Source organism: Dipodomys merriami, unplaced genomic scaffold, assembly GCF_024711535.1.
Source record: "Dipodomys merriami isolate MVZ:Mamm:240054 unplaced genomic scaffold, mDipMer1.0.p SCAF_12, whole genome shotgun sequence".
Classification (NCBI taxonomy): domain Eukaryota; kingdom Metazoa; phylum Chordata; class Mammalia; order Rodentia; family Heteromyidae; genus Dipodomys; species Dipodomys merriami.
The window spans coordinates 11,117,775-11,131,337 of NW_027202493.1; the positions used below are offsets into that span (position 1 = coordinate 11,117,775).

Below are 13,563 nucleotides of genomic sequence, written 5' to 3' on the forward strand. Positions count from 1 at the left end.
GGGGAAGATTGTTTCAAAGGAAAAGAACCAGATGGCCCAGGTTTGAATAGCAATAAAGCTTTGCCATTTAGTGCTCCGTGTGTGTGTGTGTGTGTGTGTGTGTGTGTGTGTGTGTGTGTGCTTGTGTATCTCAGAAAGAAACAAAGATGGCACTGGCCAGAGATATAGGGCATTGTGAACCACATTAGGAATTGCAATAATGTTGTATGGAAGTAGGTATTTAGGATTTTTTAAATAAGGGGATTAATAGGATCTGATGTACACAGAGAAAACCTATTCAAATCAGAGGGTGGAAAAAGGATTGGAAAGGAATAAAGAATAGATAGGGACTGCCAAGCATATTGAGAAACCAGAAGTCAGCAAGTATTCTGATTTGCATTTACCCACTGTTTTAATTACTCAAGCACATGTAAGATCTAATTTCACGTTAGGCTTCCGCCAAAACTCAAGAGATATGTAGACCAGGGATCAATCTCTCTATCTAGTCAAGAACTGTGGCCTAGAATATAACATAATTTGCCCAGAATCACACAGCTGGTTGACACTGAAACTGGGACTGGAAACATGTCCTCTTTAACTTCCTGCCATGTGTGCACTCCATTATATAGGAATTCACATTGCCCACTAATTAAAATTTTATTGCCACCGGGAGAGAAGGCATTGCTTCATAAAGCCAGGAAGATGCGCTGGGAAGATCTTTCAGTCCCAAACAGCTGGAATAGTCTGGAGGGACGCTTGTCTCGTACCCCCAACTAAGCACACATGTGCACAGCGCCACCAAGTGGTAGAAAACACCTCCTTTAGCTGCTGAGCTCCAGGGAGGAAGGTAACTAGTTCTACTCTGCTTAACACAGGGCAAGCAAGATTGAGGGAAGAGAATAATCTTATCATGCCATTGTCTCAACTGCATTATTTCAGAATATATTTGCTTTAATAGACATATCGCCAAAAATTGTGGAAGCAGGGAGAGAGGAAGAACAAGGGGGTGTTCCTGAATCATGTCTCATCATTTTTTTTCCTCCTCAGCTTTGGGTGTGGAGTGAAAGGTGGGAAATTACTCTCCCCTTGGAAGTCTGCTTGGAAGATCTAGTAGCTCTGTTGCTGTAGCCACAGTGAAGAAATACACAGAAGGCACAATTTAGGCTACAACTGTTCTGAGTCTTTGGTTGCCATGCTTCCTATTTAAGTTGAAGTAGTAACATCCAGACGGCCAAATTTCGAGTCTAGAAAGAAAGATCTATGAAACAAGTTGCTCCCTTGTCATACATTCTCAGTTTCAAGCAAAGAAGCAAAAGCAGCTTCCTAAATGCAGATTAGGTGATCTTTCTCTGCTCGCTGGAACAAGACACTATATTCTATGTTTGGGGCCAAGTCCAATTCGTCACAGACTATTTATTTACCTGGAGGTCCACCCTGGGCTTGGCTTTCTGGTGATCTAATAGGAGATCACTGGTGGAGGGTTTGGGGATGTGGGATTAAGTCCATCTCCTCCTTAGAGAGTTATTTTTTCCTCCTCAGGTTGGTTGTAAAGCTCTTCTTCAGCTGCACATTAATTGAAAAGAAGCAGTGGAAGCTGGCAATGTATAGTTAAGATTCTGGGATGTTGGAAATACACTGATTTGTACTTGGCAGAGAGAAAAGCAAAGAAGTAAACATGTCACTGCAAACAACAATCAGTACAATGGAAAAGCAGGCTCCATCTCCAACTCCTCAGCTCCAAGATTCAGTGCCACCAAGTCCTTGTTTGCATGAATGAAGGACTGTAGCTGAGCTTATGTCACCACTTGGATAGAGACACCAGGGCAAATATCTCGCTGACACAGGACAGGCTGGCTTATGAGGGCAGCCCTGCAGAATAGCCTTCTGTGGAAGACACTGTCATTTGGATGAGACATAATCTCTAAAATCTAACATCTGTGATGATGAACGATGCCTCAGTACTCTCTGGGAGGTGAGGAAACATTAACCTTGTATTGTGGCCAAATTCCCATTTTATTTTATTTTATTCATCTTCCTTAAATCTGTCCTCTCTGCCCCTAGAGCAATAGCAAATGGACATTCTATGCTGTGTACTTTCCAACCTTGAGTTTCAAGATATTGTTGTTGCCTTATAATAACATAAAGGTAGATTAAATCTATTGTACTGTTTCATCAGGATAAGGTGGGGTATTAATTCTTTGATGGGTGTTATTATTTTTTTTGCAAGGCCAAGAGCAAAGATATAGAAGACCATAGTATCTCTGGAGTTTATTTTCTAAACAAGCTCAGTCCTTTGCTTCTGCTATGATGATGAAGGCATAGCTTCTGTCTGGAAGTGTGTACTCCCAGATAGATGAACATTACAGAATTGAGAAGAGCTATAATTGAGGTACTTGTCAAACACAGTGGATGCATAAACAAGAGAGGGATGAATCCAAATGGAGGGCTTGTATACAAGCTGGATAGAATCCCTTATTTAGTAAATCAGAAATCTGTATGAGGCCTTCCAATCTTCTGTGAGAAGAATTTTTTCAAAAGAACATGGAAACTAAGTCACAATGCAATCATACGCCAAGAAGGTATGCTAAGGAGAGAAAGACAGGTTGCAGTTGGTGGAAATGGGTTCTCGTTCATCACAGGTCTCGAGGGAATGGTAATCGGTGCACATAGAGATAAAAAGATCCATCTGTCTGGAAAATAACTAAAAAGAATCAAAAGATGGGTAGGTAAACAGGCATAAATGGAGGGGCTGGAGTGGACCTGATAGTAGTGGCTATTTAAGATCAGATGCTGGAGTTAGGACTTGATTTTTCATAGTCAGTTTCTATAGAATTTTCGAGTAGGGAAGTGAGGTGAACTCTGGATGGCCGCTGCAATGGGTAACTTTTTTGCCTATGTATAATTGTCCACAGAATAAAGAAGTGATTTCTAAGGCTGAGATTCCAGGCACAATGCTTCATGGAAAGATGACTTAGAAACCCCCAAAAGGCCAAGACTATGTGATGGAAAGGGGGCTTTGGAATCCAATAGTGCAACCTTGACAATAAAGGTTGGAAACATAAAAATGATAAAGACTGAAAACTTCTCTGAGTGACTATCTTAGCCCATGTCTGCTGCTACAACAACATAGATTAAATAAATTATTTGAAAAATGAGCAACTTAGGTGTTATGATTCTAGAAAGTACAAGATCAAGGCATCTGCAGATTCAGTATCTGGTGGGGGCTATCTTGCTGCATCTGCACATGATAGGAGGCAGGTGGCAGAAAATAAGGAGAAGCCCTAAACTTGCAAGGGGCCAGTAGCTCGTATCTGTCATCCTAGCCATTCAGGAGGCTGAGATTTGAGGATCATTATTCTAAGCCAGACATCCCCCCTCCCCACCCCCGGGAAGGGGAGGTCCATAAGACTATTATTTCCAATTAACCACCAAAAAGCCAGAAGTGGAGCACCAGCCTTAGGCAAAATAATTCAAGGATACACCCATGCCCTGATTTCAAGCCCCAGAACCAGTGCATGTGCGCGCACGTGCGCACACACACACACACACACACACACACACACACACACACACACACACACACACACACACACACATACACACACTCATAAACCAGTTTTTTTTAGGTGTTTTATAAAGTGATAATTCTCTCCTAAAAGTAGAGCCCTTCTCCAAAAGGTCCCATCTCTTAATACTAGCATAAAATGGACACATTTCCATTGAATTTCGGAGGGGATACATTCTAACCAAATCAGTGTCCATTTCTCTCTGTATAGTAAGGAAGATTACTAAACATTATCTCATAAGAGAATTAAATAAAGCACTTTACTAATTCCAGTACATTGTGAATGCTCAAGAAATATCAGTTACTTTTTTATTGTTGTTCCCTTTGAGACACAAAGAACATAGAGGAGAGTTTTAGACAGTTTTCTTGAATAGAAAGTTAATGGGATACGATGACTGATTGAAAATAAGGGTACATATTTACTTTATAGATACAGCTCAGGATGTGAGAATGAGGTACAGAACACAAGGGCATGTCAGTAGAGGCCTGGACGAACTCAGACTTAATGTGTCAGGCTTTGAGAATCTTCAATGAGAGTTTTCAGTACATTGGGTACCCACCAGGAAGCAGCAATTAATTGAAGGAAAATATTGAAACACTGTTTTTGGCTTTTGGGATTTGGCTCAGCGTTGCTCCAAGATGGTACATAACTAAAGAAAGCTTTGAATGGACAAAAAGTAATGAAGGAATAAAATGCAAGAGCATTGAAGTTAAAGTATTACCAGGCTCCCTAGCTTGTACTAAATTAGCTTGCCACATGTCATTTGTACAAAATTTCATTATATTCCAGCTTACGTTATGGAGGGTTTATGGAATGAAGGAAAAAGCCAGAATATGAATTTAAATGTTCCATCTTCTGCTCATAAATATTTTTTCTTTTCTTTAGGGATGGCTCATAAGTACTTGTCTTGAGAATAAAATAAATAAAGTCCCACTATTTTGTTTTGCCAGTCAATAGTCAAACTTCTCCCTGGAGTTCAGAATTGTGAAATTCATAATTCATTTGTGCTTTTAACAACATAGTTTTGAATAAGCATAAAAACCTAGAATTGATATAAGTGAATTTTCTTTAGCAAGTAGTGAAAGCAGTTGGGAGACTGACAGCAATGACAGTGATCTATTTAATACATTGTATTATTTAGTAAACAACAGAAAAAAATGTTGTAAAAGATAATGCTTGTAAATGAAAAATACTGTGATAGTTGTGCCTATGAATTTGATATGTACAAGTTTTATCTACCTTGACACAGATATTTTTTTCCCTCTTGGTGAGTTCATTTTCTTAAACAGCACTGTCATGCTTGGCATAATTTTCCAAAAAAGAAAATAACTCTTTGTAAAATTCTTAGCCAGGTCAAACAAGAAATATTCCCTCCATAGCTATGGCAGTGGTATGTACTCTTAAAAAATTTCAAAGAAACATAGGTCCCATGGTTTCCCTTATTTGCAATAACTAGTATATGTCTGAGACAAGCAGCAACTGTCAGATAAGTTGATGTTAAGCGAAATGAACCCCAAGATAAGGACTCAAATGTTTTTTTTCTTTCTTGCCATTGTTTCTAACATATTTATAAGATTATTTCTTTGTTGTTTTGTATGTCCCTCCCCCACAGTATAACCCCTGCTTTCACTGGATTTGATGTCAGTATAATGTGTGGAGGGGAAGGGGAAAAACAAATCATTTAAACAGGAATACAGGTGGACCCATTGCAACAATGAGATGTACCAGACATTATGTCGAAAATGAACTATACATCTTTGGCGCAGGGCAGGGGGAAGGAGGAGGGTGGTGGTGGTGAGGGGTGGTGGTGGTGGTCAGAATGGGAAGGGATGGGAAGAGGAAACAAAGGAGGAGGCTACAATGCTTGATAAGAAATGTACTCGTTATCTTGCCCATGTAATTGTAACCCTTCTGTACAGTATTTTCACAATAAAATACTTATTTACAAAATTCCTAGTGTATGTTTGAAACCATGAACAGTTTCTTTGTGTTTTCTATGAGTTCCAAAGGTGTAAGATTTGTACTTTCATGGGTGTCCTGGGCATGGAGCCCATCTGGTGAGTCCCTCCATGGAAAGACTGGGGCACTCCCATGTTAACCAGCATGAGTAATAACTCTTCCTGACCTGTGAGCACCCTTCCCACCAGCCTTTCAAGTCTCTTTGGAAAGCAAAAGCACACTTTGTTTGGACCAGTACCATTGACAGAGAGAGAAAAGCCTGATTGGGCCTGGATAGAGATAAAGCCACAGATCATTGGCTGCATTTTGTTGTTTTAAAATGATTTATGTTTGTGAAGTTAAAGAAGATTTCTGAAATGTATGTCTACATGCTAAGTTCAAGAGTTATTAAGAAGAGCTTTTAAAATAGAGCTCATCTAGGGGCTGGACATGTTGGTCAGTGGTTAAGCATTTGCCTGGCATGCATGTGGCCCAAGATCAACCCCAAATACTGGGGAGAATTTTCTAAGAGTGAACAAAGGCTTTGCCAAATCTTCACTCATATATATATATATATACTTGTTATAAACAGAATATATGTTTAGGATGCTAATGTAAAAACAAAACAAAACAAAAAAACCCTTTATGCCAAGAACTCTTAACCCTGCATCTATTATTGGGGGTTCACAGGTGAGCTTAAAAGGTCTAGAAATTGTATGTGAAATCCCCCCCCTCTCTTCTCCTTCATTTACAAAATTATCCATAGTTCTAATTATATCCTCAAAAAGATTTTGTTCCAAACACGTATCACATAAACAAAACAAATCTCCAAAGTTTTCAGTGACCGAGAATTAAATTAACCTAGTATTTTTTATTAATAAAGCAGAAAAGTAGCTCAACAATGTCTAGAATGATTTTTCACCATCAAGATTAAATGAAATAGGGAATTCAGAGTGACATCTAATAAAGCAGAAGATTAACTGAGACACAGCATGCGATTTACCTTACAAAGGTAAAGTTAAAACAAAACAAAGCACACACACACACACACACACACACACACACACACACACACACACACACACACACACACACACACACATCCTTAGCTGTTAGCACAATTTTAGTGGCTCTTTTCTAAGACTTTTGCCAATGTATTAAAAGTGCTCTATGGAACTAATATGTTTGGCATATTTTTATGCGACAAGAGGTTAAGCCAAGACGTACATAATTATTGCAATTTATAACTGCTGCATCCCTTCTATGATATGAATAGCATAAGAAACCCAGAATATTTAGTTCTGTAATAAGTAAAAATCTCAGCAGGTAAAGTGATGTGAGGTGTGAACTTTATTTGTCCAGGTATTTTCTCAAGGAAAATCGGCTCTTGTAGAGTTTATATTGAGTCCTACCTGAGAGGAAACATTCAAAGTCACATCATGCTAGAAATATTAGCTCACCTATATTTCTACTTCTCAAAATTAGACCTCTTCTATGTGTCAGGATGAACGAATTCTGTGACCATCATTTGTCTAGTATGGCAGTGACATAACCAACCCATCATATTTTAGCAATGGACTTTTTTTTTCCTCATTAGGCCACTTCAAATCCATGGACTTGTTGATAGATTACGCTTCACTGCAGCATTGCAATCCATTTCTAGAACAAACAAAATCTGTTTCTAGAGATCCTAAATTAACAGTTACTAGTATTCAGTTCCAACACTTAAGAGAAAGTAAGGAAATTAGAAAGCAGCAAAGACAACTTAAAGTACTTACTATAGATTTCTCTCTCCTTCAACGGCCTGAGTGTTGAAGTCTCAGTCCTTAGCCTGCGATGCTAAGGTATTGGAACTTTGAGGAGATGGGAACTAACTGGAGAAACTCAAGTCACAGGGGATGTTTCCTTGAAAGGGACATTGAGATCCTGGTCCATTTTCTCTCTATCTTTGCTTCCTAGATGTTGTGAGATAAGAAGTTTTCTCTCTTGTGTCAGGCCCAAAGGCAAGGGATCCAAGTGACCATGGATTGAAAGTTCTGAAACTATGAACAAAAATAAACCTCTCCTTGTTAAGTTGGTTAATTCTGGTACTTTGTCACAGTGATGGAAGGCTATCACAATGTTGCCTCTGTTTTGGAAATTATCAGTGTGTAAAGAGATTAGAAGTTACTTCATAATCCTAAAAGAAGGATGCCTGTATTCTAAAATTGTTGATGTGAGTTCTAAGCCTCAGAGAAGTTGCACTGGTAGTAACGGGTAATAAAGGTTATTTCATTTTATTTTCTTGATCCTGGGGCTTGAACTCAGGGCGTGGGTGCTGTTTCTGAGCCTTTATACTCAGGGTTAGCCACACTTCAATTTCTAACCTTTTTGATAGTTAATGGGAGATAAGTGTCTCATGAATTTTCTTGCCTATGCTGGCTTCTAATTGTGATCCTCAGATCTCAGCCTTCTGAGTAGTTACCAGCACCCAGCGACACAGGTTATTATTATTATTTTTTAAATCAACTGGTTCCAAAACTGATATTCTCTTACTTTGCAGAAAGTTTTTTTTTTAATGGAGCAAGTAAAATTTTAAAGTTCTATAGTGTAAATATGAAAATCTAGACTTACTGTGTTTCTTTAAAAATGTTTTCTTAAGACATATTTACTTGGGGTAGAACACTAGAGCAAGCACAGAATGAACACTTGAAAAGAATATTACAAAAAATAGGACTTTTTAGAGACTAATTTACTTTTTGCAATAAGTTGATGATTAAATATTTTTTGAAAGTTGAGAAAACTGAGACTCAGAGATGCAGTAAATTGCCCCAAGTGATAGCACCAAAAAAAATGTCAACTGCACAATTTTAACTAACATGGTCAACTTTTCATCATGGCATCGTGCTAATGGAAGGTGTGATTTAAAGTAGGCTAGCTGCTAAAATAAATAGATCCAGAACTTTTAAATGACCCAAATACCATAGATTTTTATTTATTTATTTATTGCTCTCCTAACAGGGCTAAGAAGGAAATCAGAGCATTGGAATAATTTTCCTCAAAAGAAAAAAAGAATATTCTCAAGGATTTGGGCTGAACAAGGATTTGTCATCTTCCGTATTTGGACTTTCTAGCCTGCCAGTTGTGCTGGGTTTCACTTCCATCCCAGCTGGCTGGAGGGGAAGGGCTGTGCATGGGAGGTTTTATAGACCAGGCCTGGAGGTGCTCTATAACAGAGCTTGTCATATTCTGTTGGCTAGACCTCAGGCAGAAGGCATCCCTAAACGAGATGGAGAAATATCATTTAGATATGTTTTCATAAAAAGAACACAAAAGGAGGACATGGCCTGACTGGTTCATCTAGTCTCTGCCATACTGACTTCGAAAATGAATATTCCTTGAAATTAGGGGAAAAAAAGGTATAGGAATGGTGTAAACAACTAGATATCTGTTGTGAAAAATCAGCACAACTGTGTCTATTAGTTAAGAAAGCAGGCTATTGAATTAGGTCACCTGACCATCAAAGATAAGCCTCTAACTACTATTAACATCAGTTTTACCCTCTCTTAGTTTTCTTATTATTAAATTAGCAACATAAGTACCCATTTCATGGGGTTGACTGCAGGATTTAATGAGATAAAAGCACAGCCAAGAAAACTAATTGCTCAATATCTGTATTATTCCTTTCTTCCTCTTAAATAATAGACCCTCTGTAATTTAAGTGAATGGATGTTCTCAGAAAGAGACTATATTTTGGAGGCTCCCTTGTATACTAGATATGAGCATGTCAGTAAGTCATGGGTTGTGATGTCTGGACCAAATACAGATGAAATCTTAACAGGAAACAGTTGGCCCTCTATTTTCTCTCTGTTCATGGATATGTTTTGTCTTCTCTGTGGGGAAAAGGGACTTGGATGAGATGCGAGGAGCTGCTTGTAATCCTTCATAGAACTGCACACTGTCAGGGGGTGAGGTGTGATACAATATTTTATAAAGCAACTGACCCTTGGGATAACTTGGTTACAGATTGATGCCCTAATTACAATATCATTTTAGCTTTTTATGCAAGAAAGAAATTATCTTGTTTAAAGCAATAATTTCAGTCCTTGTTTATGCGTTCAAAGTAATACTTAACCATCACAAATATCTACAATCCTTGTAACAGTTCTTGGCACCTGGTCAGCATACTACAGAAGGATGATGACTACCAATACTTCGTAAGGACCTTGTATTTAGAGTCTCCTTCCACGTATATTCCAAGGAAAGATGACTTCTAATGATAAGAAGTAACTATTCCAAGAACAAAAGCAGGGAATGGATGGATGGAATCAAAATTCATTCTAAAAGTAATGCCAAGTAGAGAGTTAATGAAATATTCTATTGTAGAATTTTTTTGGGGGGGGGTTGGTCTCATGGGGCTTGAACTCTGGGCCTGGGCGCTGTCCCTGCGCTCTTCAGCTCAAGACAAGCACTCTACCACTTGAGTCACAGCGCCACTTCCAGTTCTCTAATGGTTTATTGGAGATAAGAGTCTCACAGCCTTTCCTGCCAGGCTGGCTTTGAACCATGATCCTCAGATCTCAGTCTCCTGAGTAGCTAGGATTACAGGCGTGAGCCACCAGCGCCCGGCTTGTAGAATATTTTATTTGGGACTAATCTTCTTGTGCTGATGCTCTCAAGGAAAGGGGAGGAGTATTCAAGGTTTCCTAAACTTATTATGCTATCACACTTTTGTCAAGATGTGTATTGGTGAAGGCATATGTGGACAAGCTGGGGAATATTTATTTAAGGAATAAATAAAAAAATATTCCCATAGAACCACGCTAAGATTTTTTTTGAATGAGCAGCCTGCCCTCATGTATATATGGCACTTGACTATACAAAATACAAATTCCTTTTTATTATAATTTTAAAAATGTGCCTCTGGGTTCCCATACTGCCTTCAAAACAAAACCCTGGAGTCACAGACTATAAAAAGAATTTCAAAGCCAAGTAATGTACATTTCCTGCATTGGAAATGGAGAAAGAGACCAACCAGGATAGAAAAGTCTGTGAGAATCTATATGATGAGCTCAGCTTGGTAGTGTGTGCCTGCCATCCTAGTTACAGCAGGAAGGGTAAAATAGAAGAGTCCCAGGCGGGAAGCAAGATCCTATTTCAGAAATAACCAGTGTTAGGCTGGGAAGGTGGCTCAGTGGTAGAGCACTTGCCTTGCATGCATGAGGTCCTGGGTTCGATTCCTCAGCACCACATAAGCAAAAAGAAAAACGCTGGAAGTGGCGCTGTGGCTCAAGTGGTAGAGCACTAGCCTTGAGGTGAAGAGCTGAGGGACAGCGCCCAAGGCCCAGAGTTCAGGCCCCACGACTGGACCCCCCCCAAAAAAAATTAAAAAAATAACCAGTGTTAGAAAAGGGACTAGAGGCATGTCTCCACATTGGGGCACCTATCTAGTAAGTGTGAGGTCCTGTGTTCAAATTCCAGTGCTGTTACGAAGGAGAGGTAACTACATGAATTGGTGAAAAAATATAACCTGGATGCATTAATTTTGATAAACTACCCAGCTGGAGTAGCGTGAATTAAATCTGTTCTTCTACTTACAGTACAAAGTTGAGGAAAGTAGAATATTCTGAATTTAGGTTTTATGAGCCAGCTCTTTAGAAGGGAAACACGAAAGATTTTTCTCTGGCAGGCACGTATGAAGAACATCCTAACAACTGAAGAAAGGTGAATCAATTAAACCACTTACTCTGCCTAGTATAGATAGTCCTGTACAGTCCAAGCACCTGGGTTGAAGTAAACATTTACGTTTTGCTGCATGATATTTAATCAGCTCATCAGGTGGTAGAGAGTCCTTCCAGGAGTGTGGCTTTCTCTCTGACTTACAATTCTCTTAATTGAAAACATAATTTAGTGTTGGGTTGCCACACCCTTTAGCTCAGCATTGCTTTAAGGGATCAAAGAAACAAGATTCAGAAAAGAATCAGATGGAGACATATACTAGTTATTGCAAATAAAAGAAACCATGGGACCTATGTTTCTTTGGGTCTGGCTTACTTCACTTAATATAATTTTTCCAAGTCTTTCCATTTCCTAACAAATGGGGCAATGTCATTCTTTCTGATGGAGGCATAGAATTCCATTGTGTATATATACCACATTTTCTTGATCCATTACCACATTTTCTTGATCCATTAAGTTGATGTTAGGGGAATGAACCCCAAGATAAGTATTCAAATGTGTTTTTGTTGTTTTTTTTTCCTTCCATGCAATTGTTTCTAACATATTTATAAGATGATTTCTTTGTTGCTTTGTATGTCCCTTCCCCACAGTATAACCCCTGCTTTCACTGTATTTGATGTCGGTATAATTTGTGGAGGGGAAGGGAAAAAACAAATCATTTAACTAGGGATACAGGTGGACCCATTGCAACAATGAGATGTTCAAATTGTTATGTCGAATAACGAACTTTACAACTTTGGTGGGGGTTGAGGGGAGGATTCAGTGTGGAGAAAGGGGGAGTATGGGAAGGGATGAGAAGGGGAAACAAAGAAGAGGCAACAATGCTTGGTAAGAAATGTTCTAGTTATCTTGCCCCATGTAATTGTAACTCCTCTGTACGGTATTCTCACAATAAAAAAAATTCTGAAACAAGGATACAGGATGACCCATTGCAACAGTGAGACTCACAAGATACTATGTTGGAAATGAACGTTACAACTTTGAGGGGGGAGTAGGAGAGGTGGGGGAAGGAAGGGATAATAGGAGGAAAAGGAGGGGGAAACAATGTTCGACAAGAACTGTACTCATTACCTTACTCATGTAACTGTAACTCCTCTGTTCAGCATTTTTACAATAAAATAAACTTTAAAAAGTTAAAAAAAAGAAAAGAATCAGATGGAGAAAAAGTCCCTGCTTTATGTCCCTAACCATAACACCCCTTTCACTTTAACTAGAGAATAGATCAGTAGGAAAAAATATCCTTACATGGATTGTTGGAAAAGTAATAACTAATCTGTTGGAAATATTTTTGGGGCAACAGAAGATATTAGATGAATGACTCAACACTAAAGTTCAAAGGCACAGAAGAAATGCATAACGAATTTGAAAACATCTTGAGAAATTATTTTTTAGATGAGAGGCAAATACTATAAACAAATTAATATGCTCAACTGATCAGATAATCTAGTTAATGGTAAAATTAGAAACTAGAACATTCTCCCAGCCTGGTAGATGTGAAGAAAGCGGATGTAACACTGCTTTGTCTGTGCTCTTAGATCAGATACTCATTGAATAGGCAGATTTGAACAAGTGATTGGCTTTCTTTCTTTCTCTGTTCTGCTGGTAAATGAGGATAATGATCATTTCTACTCCACAGGACTGTTGTAAAAATTAAGTCAGTCAATTCCCTTTCTTCCTCTCTCCCTCCCCCTCCACCTCTATCCCTCACCATTTCTTTTTTGTTGTTGTTGTTGGTTGTGGGGCTTGAACTCAGGGCCTGGGCCCTGTCCCTGAGCTCTTTTGCTCAAGGCTAGCCCTCTATCCCTTTGAGCCACAAATCCACTTCCAGTTTTCTGGTAGTTAACTGGAGATAGGAGCTTCATACACTTTCCTGCATGGACTGGCTATGAACTGCAGTCCTCAGATCTCAGCCTTCACAGTACTAGGACTACGGGTATGAGCCCCCAGCATCCTACTTAAGTAAGTGTATATGTACAAAGTACGCTGTACAGTGCCAAACATAATATAAGTACTATGTAAACGTTAGCAGTTGCTGTCCCTTTTCTCTGTGTTCCCTGACTGGAAAACACTACTAGTACAGTTGAAGAACTAAACATTTGTTTCATCATTCTAGACACTGAAAATCAGCTACAATATGAGTGAGCCCACCATGGTAGCAAACCATAAGAGAGCTTAGAAGAGTTAATGCTAACCCCAGAGAGATTACTTGCTAGTCTCAGAGAAGGCCACCAGGCAGAGAAGCCCAGATTACCCACAGGTCTTTGCAAGTTCTCACACCCAGGATTCCCTGGAACTGAATGGATTTACTAATGAAGTAGAGAAGAAGTAGGCAAGAGGGAAAAAATTCTTTTGGTTTTTATTA

The 13,563-nt window shown here is 39.0% G+C and overlaps 1 protein-coding gene across 3 annotated transcripts in view; it reads right to left on the reverse strand.

The window, feature by feature from the left end:
- Positions 1 to 13,563, reverse strand: part of Nrg1 (neuregulin 1) — a 1,056,971-nt gene that overhangs the window by 571,410 nt on the left and 471,998 nt on the right. The window lies entirely within an intron of this gene.